The following is a 19,106-nucleotide window of genomic DNA, read 5'->3' as shown; positions in this document are numbered from 1 at the left end:
AGCAGGACACTCAGCTTTTCCAGAACCCATTTTCTGTTGGCATTGGAACTGTTGATCCAATTTACCCAATGGAATTGGCCCAACTACAGACTTTTGCCTCGCTGAAAGATGCATTCAAATCAAGCAGCCTTACTAATTTCTATGCACCTCTCCCCTCAGAGACATATCATAATCTCAGGAACCATGCACTCAAAACTGCAGCCCTCTTTGGCAGCAGCTCTGTCTGTGAGCAGACTTTTTCCCAAATGAAACATCTGAAATCTCCCATCAGATCCAGACTAACTGATGAACACTTGCACCACTTGCTACGACTGGCAGTGACAGATATGGAACCTAACACTGACCATCTCACTAGCCAAAAGCAGGCCCAGAGTTCACACTGAAATGTTATTTGGTTTTGTTGATTACAATTGTTCTTCATTTTAAGTATTGCACTCTTTTTCCTGGTTTTTGTGCACTACTACAAATAAAAGATGTGCAGTGTGCAGAGGAATTCACTAATTTTTTCCAAACTGTAGCCTGGCCCCCAGCACAGTCTGAGGGACAGTGAACTGAACCCCTGCTTAAAACGTTTGAGAACCCCTGGTCCAGATCATCAATAAAGATACTGAACAGGACTGGGCCCAGCACTGATCCTTGGGGCACACAACCAGTGCCAGCTGCCAACTGGATGTGGCACCATTCACCACCACTCTCTGTTCCCAGCCCTCCAGCCAGTTCTTGACCCATATCAGAGCGAATCTGTCCAAGCCACGAGCTGCCAGCTGTGCCAGCAGCTTGTTGTGGCATAAATTCAATTTAACCTACACCAATAAAACAAAATTGCAAAACTGTGCATCCACCATTGCTAGTTTTGCATCCAGCAGCACGGTTTTCCTCTTCACACCCAGAGTTCACATCTCTTGGGAATGGCAGGGCTGGTACTCAAAAACAGCACTCCACCATGCCAAGTTCATTGTGGTTGGCTGTGTAGAGAAGTAAAATGGGAGGTCTGGCTATTAACTTTATAAAGCACTACTCAGGCAGAGAGGGACCTCAGGGTGCTGGTAGAGAGTAGCTGAAGATGAGGCAGCAGTGTGCCCAGGTGGGCAGCAGAGCCAATAACATCCTGGCCTGGCTCAGGAGCAGTGTGGGCAGCAGGACAAGGGAGGTTCTTCTGCCTCTGTACTCAGCATTGCTCAGGCCACACCTTGAGTGCTGTGTCCAGTTCTGAGCTCCTCCATTCAAGAGAGATGTTGAGGTGCTGGAAGGTGTCCAGAGAAGGGCAGCAAGGCTGGGAAGAGACCTGGAGCACAGCCCTGTGAGGAGAGGCTGAGGGAGCTGGGAGTGTGCAGTCTGCAGAAGAGGAGGCTCAGGGCAGACCTCATTGCTGTCTGCAGCTGCCTGCAGGGAGGCTGTAGCCAGGTGGGGTTGGGCTCTGCTGACAGGCAGTTAGCCACAGAACAAGGGGACAGAGTGTCAAGCTGTGTTAGGGGAGGTCTCGGCTGGATGTTAGGAGGAAGTTGCTGGCAGAGAGAGTGATTGGCATTGGAATGGGCTGCCCAGGGAGGTGGTGGAGTCACTGTGCCTGGAGGTGTTGAAGCAAAGCCTGGCTGGGGCACTTAGTGCCATGGTCTGGTTGCTTGGCTAGGGCTGGGTGCTAGGTTGGACTGGCTGAGCTTGGAGGTCTCTTCCAACCTGCTTGATTCTATGCTAAGCAAAACACTTCCTGACTTCTTGTGCTAGATTTGAAAGACACTGGGTTTCCCTGAGAAGCCTACACTGTGAGACATACAGATGCCATGCATGTTCATCACAAAGGATCAGCTGCTGAGAAAGAAGGCACATCCTGACAACAGCAGAGAGGATATGAAAAAGGAGGTGCATTAGAGCCCATCAGAGACAGTCACTTTCAGGGAAATGTTAAGACAAATTAGCCAAGAAGCACATCGTCCACTGATCTGGCAAAAGTCAAAGGAGTTCCCTTCTGTGCAAGGAACTTGAGGTGTGGAGGACAAATTGAAACATCAAAATTACAGTAAAGTATTTTGTCTCTGAAGACAAGGAGGTGGAAAAACACATGTAACAACAGCCAGATGTTTTCCCACAAACCCCAAATGTTTGCCTCTCCACAGTCAGAGCGGTAAGTAAGCTAAACTGATAGTGCTTCTACCACGCATCAGCAGTTCCACTGCTTAAACCAAGGCTGAAAGGACCAGAGACAATCCAAGTAGTAATCAAAACAAGCTGTCGAGGAAGCCCTGGTCCAGGTTCAGCGTCAGGCTACAGCAGAGTAGCTGAGGTAGCAGATACACAGGAATCCATATACCCCAAAGCTCTGGACACTGCTCACTGCTGAAGCAGCAGTTATTCTCACTTCTGAGAACCTGTTTGCAGTAGCAGCTGTGGAACAGGTGTTCTGCCAAGGCACGTCCCCACGTGGGGAGCTGGTGGCCTGGCTGGGCTTCAGCCGCTAACGGCAGCACATGCTGCTCTGGGTTTGCTGCACGGGTCTGATTTAGTCATCTGGTAACACTGCTCTCTTGTAGCATCCTTTCAAATGTAGCTACTGTCAATAAGCCTGCAAGAACGTCCCTGGGGAAGTGACCTTGCCTGCATGAAATTTCATTGTATAAGCAGAAACCTCGGCACCTAGATGTATTTGAAGTCACTTAAGGAGCTCGAAACACTCCTCCCCTCTCAAAGCTCCACATATCTATTCATAAAAATGTCCATCAGACTTGCCTGAGGAAGCCTTCATTTAAAACCCCACAGTATCACCAAGGTTGGAAGAGACCTCACAGATCATCAAGTCCAACCCTTTACCACAGAGCTCAAGGCCAGACCATGGCACCAAGTGCCACGTCCAGTCCTGCCTTGAACAGCTCCAGGGACGGCGACTCCACCACCTCCCCGGGCAGCCCATTCCAGTGTCCAATGACTCTCTCAGGGAAGAACTTTCTCCTCACCTCCAGCCTAAATTTCCCCTGGTGCAGCCTGAGGCTGTGTCCTCTTGTTCTGGTGCTGGCCACCTGAGAGAAGAGAGCAACCTCCTCCTGGCCACAACCACCCCTCAGGTAGTTGCAGACAGCAATAAGGTCACCCCTGAGCCTCCTCTTCTCCAGGCTAACCAATCCCAGCTCCCTCAGCCTCTCCTTATAGGGCTGTGCTCAAGGCCTCTCCCCAGCCTCGTCGCCCTTCTCTGGACACGCTCAAGCATCTCAATGTCCCTCCTAAACTGGGGGGCCCAGAACTGAACACAGTACTCAAGGTGTGGTCTAACCAGTGCAGAGTACAGGGGCAGAATGACCTCCCAGCTCCTGCTGACCACACCATTCCTGATGCAGGCCAGGATGCCAGGTTGGAATGACCTTAGGGAATGATGTAACAAATATAAACAAATGTAAGGCTGGAGCCTGTGGTTTTCACCTGTCTCTGCTGACCTAGACTGCTTAGGCACAACGTAGGTGTTGGTGAGAGAATTTGATGGATATCTACGCTAATTCGTATGTGATTTCTAACGCAAACACATGGAACCAACTGCAGTGTAATACAATTGGCAGCCTTCTGATGAAAGGTGTATAAACACATGTTTGGAATGCAAGAAACAGATTGGCTTGGCTTGTATCAGGCCTTCTCCCTGTCTCTTCTGATGCCCATGGCATCCAGCCCATGGCAAATGGTGTACCCTGATGTGAGGGGAAAGTGATCATCGGGTAGGTGACTGGCAACAGGGTCCCTCCAGAACTTGAGGGGCTTAAAGGAAGCAGGGTCAGGCCCTGACTGAATTGACACCTGAACTGCTGCACAATAAGGTATGCCAGAGGTGGAACTTAAAGTGGAGAATTATGAGGAACTAAGCTTCCTCTGTTGACAGAGATGTATTACTTATAAAAGAGCTCTTTAAGAAGCATGGCAAGTTGCTATTATGAACTGTTTCAGACTTTTAAAGGACTTAAGCCAGCTGTTTAAACAACAGAGGTCTGCAAAAAGCAGAAGAATAGTTATGACATAAGTGTGACGAAGTGACACAGTTGCTGGAAGGAGGAAGACACTGTGCTTGTGAAACTGAAACACACCAGAAGTTTACTGAGGTTCTGAAAGGCCATACAAGGCACTAAAGGCCATTTTAATGTCTCTCCACTTTAGAATCAAGTGTTTTTAGATGTTTTACTTCCCCTCAATCAGAAAACCAAGTGTGAAGCCTAGAAAGCACCACCCACCTCTTGTCCCCACACCCCTCACACTCCTCCTGTGATTGGCACTTCAGAAAGAAGTCCAGCAGTGGAGTTTGCAAATGGCTATGAGATGGCTCCACCATGGAAGCACAGCCTTATCCATCTCCCCTTTGGTATTTAAGGACATGGAAATTTATAGAATCATAGAATCAAGCAGGTTGGAAGAGACCTCCAAGCTCAGCCAGTCCAACCTAGCACCCAGCCCTAGTCAAGCAACCCAGACCATGGCACTAAGTGCCTCATCCAGGCTTGGTTTCAATACCTCCAGGGATGGCAACTCCACCACCTCCCTGGGCAGCCCATTCCAATGTCAGTCACTCTCTCTGGCAGGAACTTCCTCCTAACATCCAGCCTAGACCTGCCCTGGCACAACTTGAGACATGCAGACAGGAGTGTGTCACTCCTGGTCTGTCACTACACAACAGCTAGCTTTGGAAGTTGCTCTGGATAGAAAGGATGAAGGCACTTTCATGCCACCCACTCTGAAGGATGTTGCCCCATGGCACTGCCTTACAGGAGAAGACAGGAATAACTCAGTCACTCCCTATGGCAGCAGTGGTTCCTGAAGCCTGCAGGCTACTGCTGTCCCCAGGGGTCATTAGTGGTGCCCCAACCTCCCCGCGTTTGTGTACTGCCAGTGAAGAAGCAAACCAGGAAGCCTGCTACTTGCTTGCACCAGAAACGTGCCAGTGGCAGAGGCTGAGTGTGCCAGCCTCACACACAGCACAGAGGTGGGCACCAGCTGAGCTGTAAGGCTCACTGAACCAGCGAGGTGGCAAAGAAAGAAAGCAGGAAAAAGGGCAAGACGATCAATGAATCTCATCACAAAGGTGGTTTTTTAAAGCCAGATATCAACACACAGCACAGAGGAAGAGATCCAGACAGATAGTTAAAAAAAAAACATCAGTTCTACTCCCTAAAGCAGCAAAGGAAGCCCCAGACATTTTTGTACCTCCTCCACTCAATATTGGCTCTCCTACTGCTTTTATCACAGCACATTCAGCAGTCTCAGCTCTTGCATGACCTGAAAGAGCTCTCTGAGCCTCACAGAGCAATTAAAGACACCTGTCTTTCCCCAGGAGCAGCCAGCAATTCCCTGGAAGAAGGAGTGGGATAGTAAAGGAGGAACAAGATATGAGAGGAGGATGTTATTGCTAAGAGCTCAACTCCTGTATACAAGCACACAGCTCTCATCCCATCCACTCAGAGCCACCTGGCCTGGAAGACATCAGACTTCTGTGCTTGGGAGGAGCTTCCTTCATGAAAGAAAAGAAGTCAGGCATCTATCATGACTAGGACAGATGGCTTCAGAAGAGGCCATTCTCAACCACTGATAATTGCCATGACTGGCTACAGCACTACTCCTCACCCCAGCTGCGTTCTGCACATATCTGCTAGAATTGGAGGCATTTTTGAGCATGTAAGAGCTGGAGGGCCCTAAGATGAGCACACACACAACAACATTAACTTGCAGAGTTCATGCCCCAGGAGAAACCCAAGTTTATTTGTAGTGCATTTTTTCATTTTACAACAGCACCAATTAGTTCTGTTTAAACTGCTGGCTAAGCTGTCAGCCCATGGCTTGGATGGCAACACTCTGTGCTGGGTTAGGAACTGGCTGGAGGGCTGAGCCCAGAGAGTGGTGGTGAATGGTGCCACATCCAGCTGGCAGCTGTCACTAGTGGTGTCCCTCAGGGATCAGTGCTGGGCCCCATCCTCTTTAACATCTTCATAGATGACCTGGATGAGGGCATGGAGTCAGTCATCAGCAAGTTTGCAGATGACACCAAGCTGGGGGCAGATGTGGCTGGGTTGGAGGGCAGAAGGGCTCTGCAGCAGGACCTTGACCGCCTGGACAGATGGGCAGAGTCCAAGGGGATGGCTTCAATAGCTCCAAGTGCAGGGTGCTGCACTTTGGCCACAACAACCCCATGCAGAGATACAGGCTGGGGTCGGAGTGGCTGAGAGCAGCCAAACAGAGAGGGATCTGGGGGTGCTGATTGAAACCCGCCTGAACATGAGCCAGCAGTGTGCCCAGGTGGCCAAGAGAGCCAGTGGCATCCTGGCCTGCATCAGGAATGGCCTTGAGCACAGCCCTACGAGGAGAGGCTGAGGGAGCTGGGATTGGTTAGCCTGGAGAAGAGGAGGCTCAGGGCAGACCTTATTGCTGTCTACAATTACCTGAGGGGAGGTTGTGGCCAGGAGGAGGTTGCTCTCTTCTCTCAGGTGGCCAGCACCAGAACGAGAGGACACAGCCTCAGGCTGTGCCAGGGGAGATTTAGGCTGGAGGTGAGGAGAAAGTTCTTCCCTGAGAGAGTCATTGGACACTGGAATGGGCTGCCCGGGGAGGTGGTGGAGTCGCCGTCCCTGGAGCTGTTCAAGGCAGGACTGGACGTGGCACTTGGTGCCATGGTCTGGCCTTGAGCTCTGTGCTAAAGGGTTGGACTTGATGATCTGTGAGGTCTCTTCTAACCTTGATGATACTGTGATACTGTGTGATACTTCAGTTCTTCCAGCATTTTGCCCCATCATTCAGCTCTGTCCTCTGCTTAGCCATTTCATAGCACTGCCAACCTCGACTTCATCTTCCACACTAAGTAAACCCTGAGGGGAAGCTCAAAAAAGCACAAACAATAATTGGGGCTGGGCAGGGTTTGTTAATTATGACGTCTGTTGGTGTCCTGCTGCTAGGAAATGCAGCAACCCAAGTAGCTGGTGCAACCAATAGATAGTAGACTATTCTTAGAAAGCTTCTTTTGGTTGGGTTTCATCTGACTCAGAGCTTCTTTCATCAGAAACTGCTTCCCCATATGGATGGAAATGTGGCGCTTGTGCTGACGATTAGCAGGTGAGCTTTGATGGGGCAATCCCGACCCGAAGTATGTCACTAAAGCAGGTCAACACCAATCCAATCTTATCCAGCACCACTCTCGCTTATGAAGCCTAACCCAAAAATCCAACCTGTTCTTCCACATAACATCTCACCAGCCCGGACAGAGGACAGCATGCTTCATTCAGGGCTTCCCTTACCCCAGAGCAGAAAACTCTGCTGCAGCACCAAACACTTAGTTGAAATAAACCTTCACAAACCAGCGAGAGGGAGCAGGATACTGCAAGCCCTCCATGATGAGCCTGTGCAGCAAACACTATTTACAGTAAGTCACCTCAATGGCCCACAAGGGTAAGTGCCAAAACCATCCACATCCCAGCAGGAGACACCTTTCTGTGCACACAGGCCTTGAGAAATCCAGCCAAGATGTCCCATGGTGGCTGCCAGCTGCTGGGGGTGACTGACAGGATGCCCTGGGGGGAACAACAGCATGCCTAACTGCTTTAGAGCCAGAAGTCAGTGTTTCCACACAGCAGCCAGCTCACACGCACAACATCCCGAGCTATGCTCAGGACTGCCAGGGTGATCTCATGCCACCTCCAGCACATGCCAAATTCATCCCAGACAAAGCCATTTCTGCTTGCTGCTCAACATCTGATCCAAGCTCAAAGTGGAAAAGCACTAGGCTTTAAGTTCACTGGACTTTAGATCTGGCTTGGATCAAGCTTTAGGTTAGATGTTACTCATTCTATTGAAACAAATCTGTCTGCTCTTAAGGGACAAGTTCAAGTTTGTTTGGAAACACCACCATAGCCTCATGGGAGCTGATCCTAGGTGGCTCTTTGTTTTCCTCTCTTTTTTTGCCAAAGGGTTCCTTACCATCAGTGTACCCTGCTCTGTTCCAGGATCTTACCCTCCAGTTTCTCAAGGTGGGAGCTCAGCTACTAACACATCATGTTTTACCCATGCAGAGGATCTGAAGGTATGCAGTCCTGGCCATCCTGAGATTTCCTGACAGGAGCTGCACCATTTCTTTTCCATCCTCAGACCATCATACCAGTAGCCCCTGAGGTGAAACAGGCAGAGAGCCCCCCGAGCCCTGGCTACGCTGGCTGGAGTACCTCCTGTCATGCAGAAGGAGCCACAACATTCCAGTACCAAAGCAAACAACAGAGAAGCCCAGCCAAGTGCTCTCTCACTCTCTTGGGATTACTAATTTGCACTGAAGTGATCTTTCCCTTCAGTTTCTTGGTTCAAAGAATCCAGGTAATTCAGCTAGGGTTCTTCTGCTCCCACTGAAATGCAGATCCCTCTCTACAATACACAACACCTGTACCTATGTACTTACATGCCTACTCCCACCTATCTTTGGATCACATAACAACACATCCAGAGCACACCAGAAATCGATATTGCTGAAATCAAAGCTTTTGCATAAGCTGTCCAGCAGGCACATGAGGCAGAGCTGCACACCAGCAAGGAAAACTATTTCTATGAGTCATCTTCTATGGCTTTTTTTTCTTCTTCTTTCTGAAGTTATGAAACACAGAAATCACCAGTTAAGGAAAGCCAACCCACCCACCCACCCATCCCACATCAGTCTGATGAACACATTCTGAAGTCTGTTAGAAACAATAATTTTCAACTTTATTTTTTTTCCCCCAAAGCACAGGAGTAAAAATTGCAAACCTGTCCCAGTTTTCAGGTTCCACTCACTCTGGGTTGCATATAAACCCAAGGAGATCCAGACAAGATAAAGCATTATCTGTAGACATCTCAAAGAAGACAGAGCACTGCTTCGGAAATGAGCACGCTTGCAGCTAACCTCCTCTGCCCTTTCTGGGAGGCCTTTACAAGCTCACCAAACATCAGAGCTCCTTCAGAGATCTCTGTAGATTGCAGAAAAAAGCCATCTGAGTGAGAGAGGGGAAGCCAAGCAGAAGGTTCCTGCGCACTTATCTAGAGGCATTGGCTCCCCTGACCCCTCTGACTTCACCAGAGCGCCGCTGCTGCTGGGAGCGGTGAAAGCACTGTGCTCTGCACCGGCAGCAGCGCTGGTGGTTAGCGCTCGGCAGAACCCACTGCTCTGACCGCAGCGGCGCTTCAGAGACCAAGGATGCACTGCTCTGCTTGCAGGTGGAGACTGACACACATACTGCCTGTGAGGAACTGGGTGCTTTCCTACCATGTCTGCACCTTCAGGACTCTACTCGTTCTCCTGAGAAAGCCTCTCCAAGGCTCTTCACACCCCTTCCAGCACTGGCTGTGTACAAAAGGATGCCCTAATTTCCATGGCACTTCCTCTGCCAGACAGTGGCAAGCTGCCTTCCTACCTTGGTGAGATCTGTATACCCACCCACAACCTTCTCCCTGCTTTCCATCTTTTCTCCCTGATCCCCTCTGTGCAGTATCTGATCTGTGCTCATGTCCTGTGATCACCAAGGTGTTTCAAAGCTGCTGTGCAAGTCTCATGGGATGCTTAAAGTGTGAAGCAATGCCTGAGACGGGGGAGGAGGAGGTCTTCTGCTGTACCTCCTGCATCTAAGAAGCATTTCTTGATAAACACACCGATACCAGAGTAGCCACAGAGCCACACCAACCAACAGCCAACTCCTGATAGAGAGCTGCCCTGAATGGGATTGCATGGGTGAAGCCATTTCTAAAGCACATGAAAAACTACAGCAAAGCCAAGCAGACAGCCTGGCATTGCCCTTCAGAGTCAAGGAGGACTAATTACTCCATTAATCTTACAAAACACAATTACATAACCATCATCACAGTGTGTATTAAAGGCAACTGTCTTTGTATGTGGCCCAATGTTTTCCTGGTCTGGACACTCACCCAGGAGAAGCAGTGATAAAGCTGTACACACCACACTGAAGCACACTCCTCTCCTCCTCTGCCTTTGACCATCCAGACCCAACACATCAACAGTCCCAAGCCACTTTCTGAACAAGCAGGGGTCAGAGGCTTCCACACAGCTCCATGGAGCACCGAGGGCAAAGGGGTGTGCATGTGTGTGTGCCTATTTTGGGGGTTACTTCCCCATTTCAAATAGACCCAAAAGAGGAAAGAGAAAAGGTCCTTTTTCATTCCAGATATGAACATATTAAAGAGCTGACAAGAGGGCTGGGCAGACTGAGCAACACAGATATTACTGACCAAATATACCACACTGGTGGTTTTCAAACATTCGGCTTCCCCAGTAACCTTCCCACCCTCCAAACCAGGCATATCTAGGCTATCCAGACCAAGCCAGTCTTTAGTAACAGAGGGCTAGGGCTGGCTGTTCAACAGGAAGAATGAGCATTTCAAAATGGGCTGAAGAGTTTGCCCTTGCACAAATGGAAGGTTACTCTTCAGTGTTACCAAATAAGGTTAAGAGAAGGAATCTCTCTGTGCTTGAGAGATTGACTTGGCCTTACATTTCAGCTCTCCCACCCAGCCAAGGCCAAAATAATAGTAGCCAGTTGCTGCTACCTACCTGCACTTTGCACAAGCACGCAGGGCTGCCCCAAGCTCCCATATCCACACAAGATTCCTCTATCCCACGAGCTCACCTGAGGTCATAGCCCAGGAGATGTCTCTGTCCAGCAAGTAGAGGATTTCCACAGAGAAACAAGGAAGAAAATCAGAAGTAAAAAATGTCCTTGTTTGCACAAGAAAACCTTTAAGCAGCTTTACAGGGGTGGAGCTTTGTGGCTGACCTGCGCTTTTCTTGATCCTTTATTCTACACCCAAATCCTGCCCCACCAGAAGTCAGGCTGAATTCAACTTCGTTTCCTTCTTTCTCTATGAGAAGAGCAGCTGCTAAAGACGCCCAAGGAAATATGTCATGCCCTTTCCTTTCCACTCATCTGCCTCTGGCAGCGCATTGCCACTTCCTGCCAATGATCCCCGGGACACATACCCTTCAGTCTTGACATCCATGCAGACTTTGGCTGCTTCCTGCCCTCTGTGAGGATGGAAAACCAGCAGTCCCCAGGTAGGCTCCACTGTTCCACCACCCCAGCCAAAGCGCTGCGCTTTGCAATGCTAAAGGTAATCTAACACTAGAAGGGAGAAGTGTTCCCTGGCCAGAAAGGAAGAAAGAGTGATGCATGTTCCGTATTAAACATTCAGGTTTTAAGCAGAGGAGAGGAGATTAGCATATTTCCAGCAGAGGAGGAAGTTGGGGAGCAACATCTGGCACTCCTGATGCCAGCAAATGAGTGATTTAAAGAAGCAGCTACACAATTAAGTCCTCCCCGAACTTCTCCACGCATGCAAACAGTCATTAACCCACTAACTGTATTTGCACCAACAATGAAAGTACTTTAGGCATGCTCAGCAGAGGTCAGCTGTGAAAGCAGCCAGCTACTGCTGGAAGGTTTCTGAGGAAAGCCCTAACCAAAACGAGTCCCAGCACACATCTTTATTAACGTTATGCAAGGCACAATAATCACTGGATCCTGGCTGTGTGTCTCTGGAGTATGACCAGTGTATATCAAACACTCACAAGGGCTCCCAGGAGCAGAACACACGTTTCATCTTGCTTTAAAAGAGAAACAGGACAGTTGCAAGCTGAATGACAGAGAATCATTTCTGGTAAAGACCCATCCTTCCAACTCCACAGGCAATAGGAGACCATCCCAGTGCCACTGAGTGTATGTGGCCTTGTCACACTGATAGCAGCCATGCTCTTTGTGCAGGCACATGAAAGGGAAAGGAGAGGAAGAGTTATGGTCATTACCTTCATCTCCAGGTTCCTTCAGTCCCCACAGCAGTTCCTGTCAAATCTTTCCAGATTGCCAAGTAAGAGCTGTAGGAGATATCATCACAGGGTTCACAGCCACACACTGTATGCAGTTCTTCGTGCTCCCATCTCCTTTTCAATCAAGCTCTCCATCCTGGGAAAGAAATTCAGAGGAGTGTGTCAGACAGTCACATCAGACTGCTCAGAAACCACTGGACCAGGGGCTACAACTGCCATCCAGCAGCACAGAGCAATTTGGCAGTGACACAGAAATGCTCAGAGCCTGCAGATGCTGCGCCCACACCACAGGCAAGGCTGTCTTGGGCAAGTCAAACCGAGCTGCCAAAAGCTTTTAACATGACCCGTGCTCAAGTGGAACAGCAGAGAGTCTTATTTTGAAGGCAAAATCGACCGAAGATCTGCTGGCTGCAGAACTCCCCAGGGTCTAACGCAAGGAGCCAGGGCCAGGAAGAGCTGGTAATGCCAAGACAGAGGCAGAACTCCTCAGCCTCGCCTCTGGAGTTCGGGATCCCTAACGAGACCTCAGCAACGCAGCCTGTACAAACACATGTGCAAAGCCCCCCTTGCAAATCCCCCTCCCACTGAGCCATTAATAGCAAAAGCCACAGTCTGCACTGATGCAATGGAACAGTGATGCTCTGCACTTATCTGATGACCCTTGCTGGAAACACAAAAGAGTCTTCACAGAGTTTATTTTTCCAACCTCTCTCCTGCTTCTAAAAAACTCACTGTAACCACAGCACGTGTCCAATAAATCCTCTTAAATAAGATATTCATCACAAGACCATTTACCAAGTGAGAGCACATGGTCCAATCAAAGAACCCTGCCTCCCAAAATTATCTGGCCCTGGGCAAGTTTCCAGCCTATGTGCATGGCCTGGCATACGTTTCACCCCTGAGTCCAGCAGCTCAGCTTTCTGCTCTCAGCAGGCAACAGGGAACTCAAGCTCATGGAGCTTCCTCTAGCTTGGACCACCCAGGGACCTTAAGCCACTGCAGCATGACACAGCAGGACAGGGAAAGCAATGGGGAAAAGGTAAGCTGAGGCTTTACAAAGTTTGTGTGATGAGGAAAGGGAGGAAAAGGCCAGGGGAAAAAGAAAAAAGGGAGTAAAAGTCAAGAAAGGAGTGAGACAGAGAAAAGAAGAGGGGTGCTGCTTGGTGCAAGGAGGTGCCAGCATGCAATGCCTTACACCACATCTGCTGAGGCCCCAGCAGCACCAGGTGCAGGTTTTTGCTGGGTGAGAAATAATGAGACTGAAACACTTGAGTCTTAGGTTGGAGGGGAGGAAGAGAGAACGAGCTGGCTGCTAGAGTGAGAAACAGCACTCTTCACTTCTCCCAGCCAGCAGCGTGAACTCGGCACAGATGCACCTCTGAGAGCCACCAGCCAGCAAGGGGACAGCCACCACAGTCAGCCCGTGCAGCAAGCCACCCCTGGGCCAGAAGTCTGGAAGCACATCCCACAGGACAGCTGTAATGCAGCAGAGGAAGTCTGGATGAGGAACGGTGAGCCTGACTCCCAACACGCCTGTGTGCCAGGCTAGGCAAGCTCAGCAGAGCAGCAGGATCCCCTTACTACAGGCTGTGCTCACACCAGGCTTTGGAGACTGAAAGGACACATTTAGGCTGGAGAAATGCCCAAAAGGGGCAAGAAAACAGCTGCAGAGGAGCACAGACAATCGAGCAACCCTGCACAGCAGCTGCCCAGCTATGTGACACCTCTTCAGGGACGTCACTTTGAAAAGCATACAGCAATCCACCTCTGGCTCCCTCCTCCCTGCCAGAGTCTGCCTGTGTGCATGAGTGAGAAGTGAACCAGGATGACACCAGGCAAGCCCAGAGGTGCCATCAGAGGCACAAAGCTTCTGCCACAGCAGTGCCTGGGGCAGTCACAGAACTGGAAGAGGAGGCACACGGGCCAGGGGCTGAGGGAGCTGCTCCACCTGCCTCTCTCCCACTAGCACAGCTTGATGCTCAAACATTCAGCAGCACCCCTGACAGGCAAGAGGATCAAGAGGACATGCACCACTCGCCACAGGAGGACAGTGAGACTGCATGCTCAGGAGCACCTCTGCCAGCCCAGTACCTTACCCATATGCTGGCTGCTTGGAGTCACCAGCTGCAGAGCAACCAGCATCTCTCAGCAGAGCTTGGATCCTCTGATCTTGCCCTACAAGGCATGACCAGGACAGCCACCAGGCCTCATCACCTTCTGGTCAAGCCCAAGTTTGACAAATTCATCGACACAGCCATCCTACAGGGCAAGTACCTGCATCAGCAGGAATACCAGCAGAGAGTTTCTGGAAGAGCAGATACTTTGGGAGATGCCAAGGTTAAGTAAGGACCCAAATTTCCCCCCATAATGAGCAACAATGTTGCAAAAAATAGCATTAATTTATAATGAATTCTTCTTCCCTCCTCAGAGGACCTGCATGGGAAGATACTGGAGGATACTGAAGGCCTAGCACCAGCCCAGGTGGGTCTATCTGGCCAATGGAAATGAATACCCTAGTGCCCCCCAGCCCCCAGTGTGCCAGGCATGTGGACTAACAGCAATCACAGGTGCTGGAACCAGGAGGTGAGAGGATGCAGCAGAGCCTCCCTGTGCTGTTGTTGCACCCACTGGCAAGTGCCAGAGACTTCTGGCTTATCTTCTTTCCACAGGTGAGAAATGACTTCTCCTTCCCATCTAACAGAGCTGCAGTACAAGCGACTGCCTGCCAGCTGCTCTCGCAGGAGAAGATAGCCTGCTGCCTGTGCTCTGCAACAGAAATGCTGCTTGTTTATTGCATAATTGTTCCTGCTGATTGTCTCAAAATTAGAACTCTTACTGCCAGGACTCTTCTGCAGTGTAATAACAAAACCCCTGCTTGCTGGGCTAGTGATGGCTAGACAGAGAATTGCTCCCACGCTGCACAGCAGCCTGCCCTCAGGCTGAGCTCCCTCTCACCAGTGGCTCGGGCCAAGGTGTCAGCACAGCCAGCAGGGCATGGGCACAGGCTGTCAGAGGGTGCCCTGCCAGAGAGCAAGGACATGAGCACAGGTCACCACTAATAAAGACAGCTGCACCCTCTGGTCATGTCAGCCTAGAAGATATAAGGAATGAAGAAACCTGGGTAGCACAGCCCTGTGAGGAGAGGCTGAGGGAGCTGGGGGTGTGCAGCCTGCAGAAGAGGAGGCTCAGGGCAGACCTCATTGCTGTCTACAACTACCTGAAGGGAGGCTGTAGGCAGGTGGGGTTGGTCTCTTCTACCATGCAACCAGCAACAGAAGAAGGGGACAGTCTCAAATTGTGCCAGGGGAGGTCTAGGCTGGATGTCAAGAGGAAGTTGTTGGCAGAGAGAGTGATTGGCATTGGAATGGGCTGCCCAGGGAGGTGGTGGAGTCATCATCCCTGGAGGTGTTGAAGCCAAGCCTGGATGAGGTACTTAGTGCCATGGTCTGGTTGATTGGCCAGGGCTGGGTGATAGGCTGGACTCTATCTTGGAGGTCTCTTCCAACCTGGTTGATTCTATGACTCATGCAGAGGACTGGGACATGGAGCCCAGACAAGAGCTTAGACAAGAACTGGGTGAGATTCTGGTGAGCTCCAGTCCAGAACTGGTCAATGACAAAGGCTAAGGCAAGGATCTAGAGGTGGTCTGCAAACAAGCTGGAGAAGAGGCAATGACTGGAGCAATTGCCTGCTTTCTTGGGCTCCTTGAAAGAGCTCATGCTTCCCCAGGCCACCAGGGCCAGCTAGGGAACAAATCCTCTTCACACAATCCTCCCCACCAGTGGTCCACAGACAAGGTTGCTCATTGCTACCAGCCACCAGTCACTCAAGGAGCAGAAGTCTGCATGGTTGACTGAGAAGCCCACCCCTGGCAGAGCAGCCTTCTGCTCTCCCCTCATGAAGCACACACAGAACAAGTCCTGCTAATCCTGTGCCTCGTTCTGACACAGCACTCTTCCTGCACGCAGCAGATGTGCTCTCTGCCTGGCAGCTCTGCTGCAAGGTTCTGCCTGGGCTATTTGTAAACCCAAAGGCTGTAAATAAGGCACTAAGGCCAGCTAAAGCGCCAGGGAAGAGGCAAATCAAAGCTGCCAGAGAGAAGTGATTCCTGCTCTGCTTCTGTTAGAGCTGCTATGAAACCAAACAAACATCTTAAAATAAGCTTTTCACATCCCTTATTGCCAGACCCTTGCACAAGGTCAGACTCATGATCAAGTCTGCACAGAGGCTGAGGTCTCAGCACTAGAACTGCACTTCATGGATGTCAGAAATTAAGTGAGCAGAGTCACAGAATGGTTTAGGTTGGAAGGGACCTCAAAGCTCATCCAGCCCCAACCCCCTGCCATAGGCAGGGACACCTCCCACTAGAACAGGTCACTCAAGGTCCCATCCAACCTGGCCTTGAACACCTCCAGGGAGGGAGCAGCCACAACCTCCCTGGGCAACCTGTGCCAGTGTCTCACCACCCTCACTGCAAACAACCCTTTCCTAACATCCACTTTCAATCTCCCCTCTGCCAGTTTAAACCCATTCCCCCTTGTCCTGTCATTACAAGACCTTGTCAATAGTCCCTCCCCAGCCTTCCTGTAGGCCCCTTCAGATCCTGGAAGGCCACTCCAAGGTCTCCTCGAAGCCTGCTCTCATGTAGGCTGCAGAGCCTCAACTCTTGTAGCCTGTCCTCATAGCTGAGCTGCTGCAGCCCTCTGAGCATCTTGGTGGCCTCCTCTGGACTGGCTCCAACAGTTCCATGTCCTTCTTGTGCTGGGGGCTCCAGAACTGCACCCAAGACTGCAGGTGGGGTCTGAGGAGAGCAAAGCAAGGGGCAGAATCCCCTCCCTTGCCCTGCTGCCCACACTGCTCTTGCTGCAGCCCAGCACAGGGTTGATGTCTGGGCTGCATGTCCTGGCAAACTGCCAGAAAAGTCTCCCAGCTCTGCTGAGTACTTTCTGCCTCAGGTCTCCGCCTCAACACAGAGATGCTTTCTAACAAATGCACGGTGAATTGCTGATGCTCTGACACTTGGGAGGAGCACCATAGAGAAGGACACTGAGAACTTAGGTTTCTGGCTCTGAGGCAGGGTTTAGGTGTGCCACAAGTACAGCAGCAAAACAAGAGGCCACCCACAAAGAACATCCCACCAAAACAACAACCACCACCAGCCACAAGTACACATTCATTGTGCAGAACAAGCAAGGCAGCACCAGGTTGAGAAGCAGCTGTGAAGCCATGCAATCAGAAGCTGCAGTGCACACAAGTCAAATTTGGGCTGTATAAGTTACTTAAATGCTATCCTGTCTTCCGAGAGCCTGGCTTTGCAGCCCAAAGGTTGCTGCTGAGGCTCAGGCTGACTACTTATTACTGTGCCCTGGTGGAATCATCATTTGATAATCTGCCACTCGTACAATGAAAACTGTTGCATCTATATGCAGGTGTTTGGCATGGCTGCTGCTATTGGAACACACTTCTGCTACAAAATGCAGCCTCCTTATAAACAAATTATAATTAGAAAGCACAATCAAAGGCCTAAATGTAGTCTGAACTGCAGGACTTCCATGAGCTGCATTCATTTTAGTGGGATATGGTTTTGATGCCTTCATGCTAAGAAGCTTATTCAATTCAGTTGCTCACAACACTGAAGGAGGAAGACTCCCATCACCAACCACCAAAGCCAGAGGAGCAGAAGGCAGTAGATTTCAAAGGAAATAACAGAAGTTCCTCAACTTTCATTTAAGCTGAATTTCCCTTTTATTAAAGCAACACCCAGGACAAGCCTTGGGCTACTGCAGACTGGTGCAATTAATTCCAGGCAGCCAGTTCAGATTTAGGTGGCTTCACCTCAGAGCAACAGCTCTTTGCAAAGACTGAACGAATTCAGCAGCACTGCAGAAGCCCAAAGGCCATCCTCTCTGCAGCAGAGGGGCTCAGCTGGAGGCACTGAGGTGGTACCTCTGGCAGGGATTTGGGGGTGATACAATCACTGCTGTCAGACCTCAACCTCCGTTACTCTTAACAGGGTTACAGCCCTCAAGGGCAGGAACTGAAATCCAGTTACTGATTGCTCTGTTGGCTGTATGCCTGGGGAATCACATGGCCAAGTTGTGACATTACCAGGGTATGCTAAAGAAATCCCCCACTGTCACACCACCCTCCCATGAACAGAGCTAAGAAACTGGTCCGTTGAAAGGCAAGTTCAAGCAGGACTTTGTTCCCCACACTTCATCAGGACACAGTGCAGTACCAAAAGGACAGCCAAGGCTCAAGCAGGAACCACAAAGAAAGACTGTGCAAATGATGGCTAATCCCATCTCTTCCACCCAGCAGCAGTCTCCCCAGCAGAATCCTTTTTCCACACCTACCAGCTTCCCAGAAGTTTCTCACCACTCTCCTTGGACAAGGTGCTGCCAGGGTAGGTATAGGCTGGATGTTAGGAAGTTCTTCACAGAGAGAGTGATTGGCATTGGAATGGGCTGCCCAGGGAGGTGGTGGAGGCACCATGCCTGGAGGTGTTCAAGAAAGGACTGGATGAGGCACTTAGTGCCATGGTCTGGTTGATTGGTTAGGGCTGGGTGCTAGGTTGGACTGGATGATCTTGGAGGTCTCTTCCAACCTGGTTGATCCTATGATTCAATTCTATGATTCTATGATTTCCACTTCAAACTCATCCTCCTCAAGATAAACTTAAGAGCTGCTCTTTTCCCAGAGAGCAGTACCAAAGTGACTTCTCCTCAGGTTTAAGGGGGCAGGTTTTGCAGCATATCTGCTCTGAACTAGTACACCTACTTTTTGACATAAACACACAGCTGATAGCCTCCTGGTCACCAGTTACCAAAAAAAGCTTCATTAGAACTGCTAGTAACACCAACAGCTAGATTCACTTTGGGGGAAAAGAAGAGGTTCAACTACAGGGAAGAGAGGCAGAATGTATCTGGACATTTGGAGGAGTTTTTGGTTGGGATTGTTTTTCAGTTCCAGAGCTTGTTTCCATGAAACCTAAGAGACATAAAACAAAGATCTCAAGGAGCAGAGAGGCACAGAACTCTCTAGGAAGATGGCTGCTTAGGGATCTGGCAACAGCTGATAGGGGCTAGAAGAAGCAATACTGGAAGGAGGAGGTGGTTTCTTGGAGCATGTTTAGCCAGGCATTTGGCCAAAGGAGAAGTTGAGCAGACTGGATATTCTTGGCATGCCTGCAAGGTGCTCTTCAGGCTACAAATCCAAGAAATTATTTAAAACAATCACAAGGTTGCAACACAAAGCATTAAACATGCAATAGCCTGTGGGGTAGTCTCAGATGGGTGAAGCAAGA

General features: G+C 50.1%; 1 protein-coding gene across 4 annotated transcripts in view; it reads right to left on the bottom strand.

Annotated features, from left to right (window-relative positions):
- ST6GAL1 (ST6 beta-galactoside alpha-2,6-sialyltransferase 1) overlaps positions 1 to 19,106 on the bottom strand; it is a 64,053-nt gene that overhangs the window by 34,263 nt on the left and 10,684 nt on the right. For 3 of the 4 annotated variants that reach the window (XM_064165401.1, XM_064165399.1, XM_064165400.1), the window contains exon 2: positions 11,780 to 11,936. The gene's annotated coding sequence lies outside the window, so the exon portion shown is untranslated. Of the gene's footprint in view, positions 1 to 11,779; positions 11,937 to 18,156; positions 18,174 to 19,106 lie in introns of those variants that run through there. The other variant, XM_064165402.1, reaches the window with a different exon arrangement.

Source organism: Pogoniulus pusillus, chromosome 26, assembly GCF_015220805.1.
Source record: "Pogoniulus pusillus isolate bPogPus1 chromosome 26, bPogPus1.pri, whole genome shotgun sequence".
Lineage (NCBI taxonomy): Eukaryota > Metazoa > Chordata > Aves > Piciformes > Lybiidae > Pogoniulus > Pogoniulus pusillus.
Note: the sequence above shows the minus strand (reverse complement) of the source record. Positions and strands in the feature narration are given on the sequence as shown.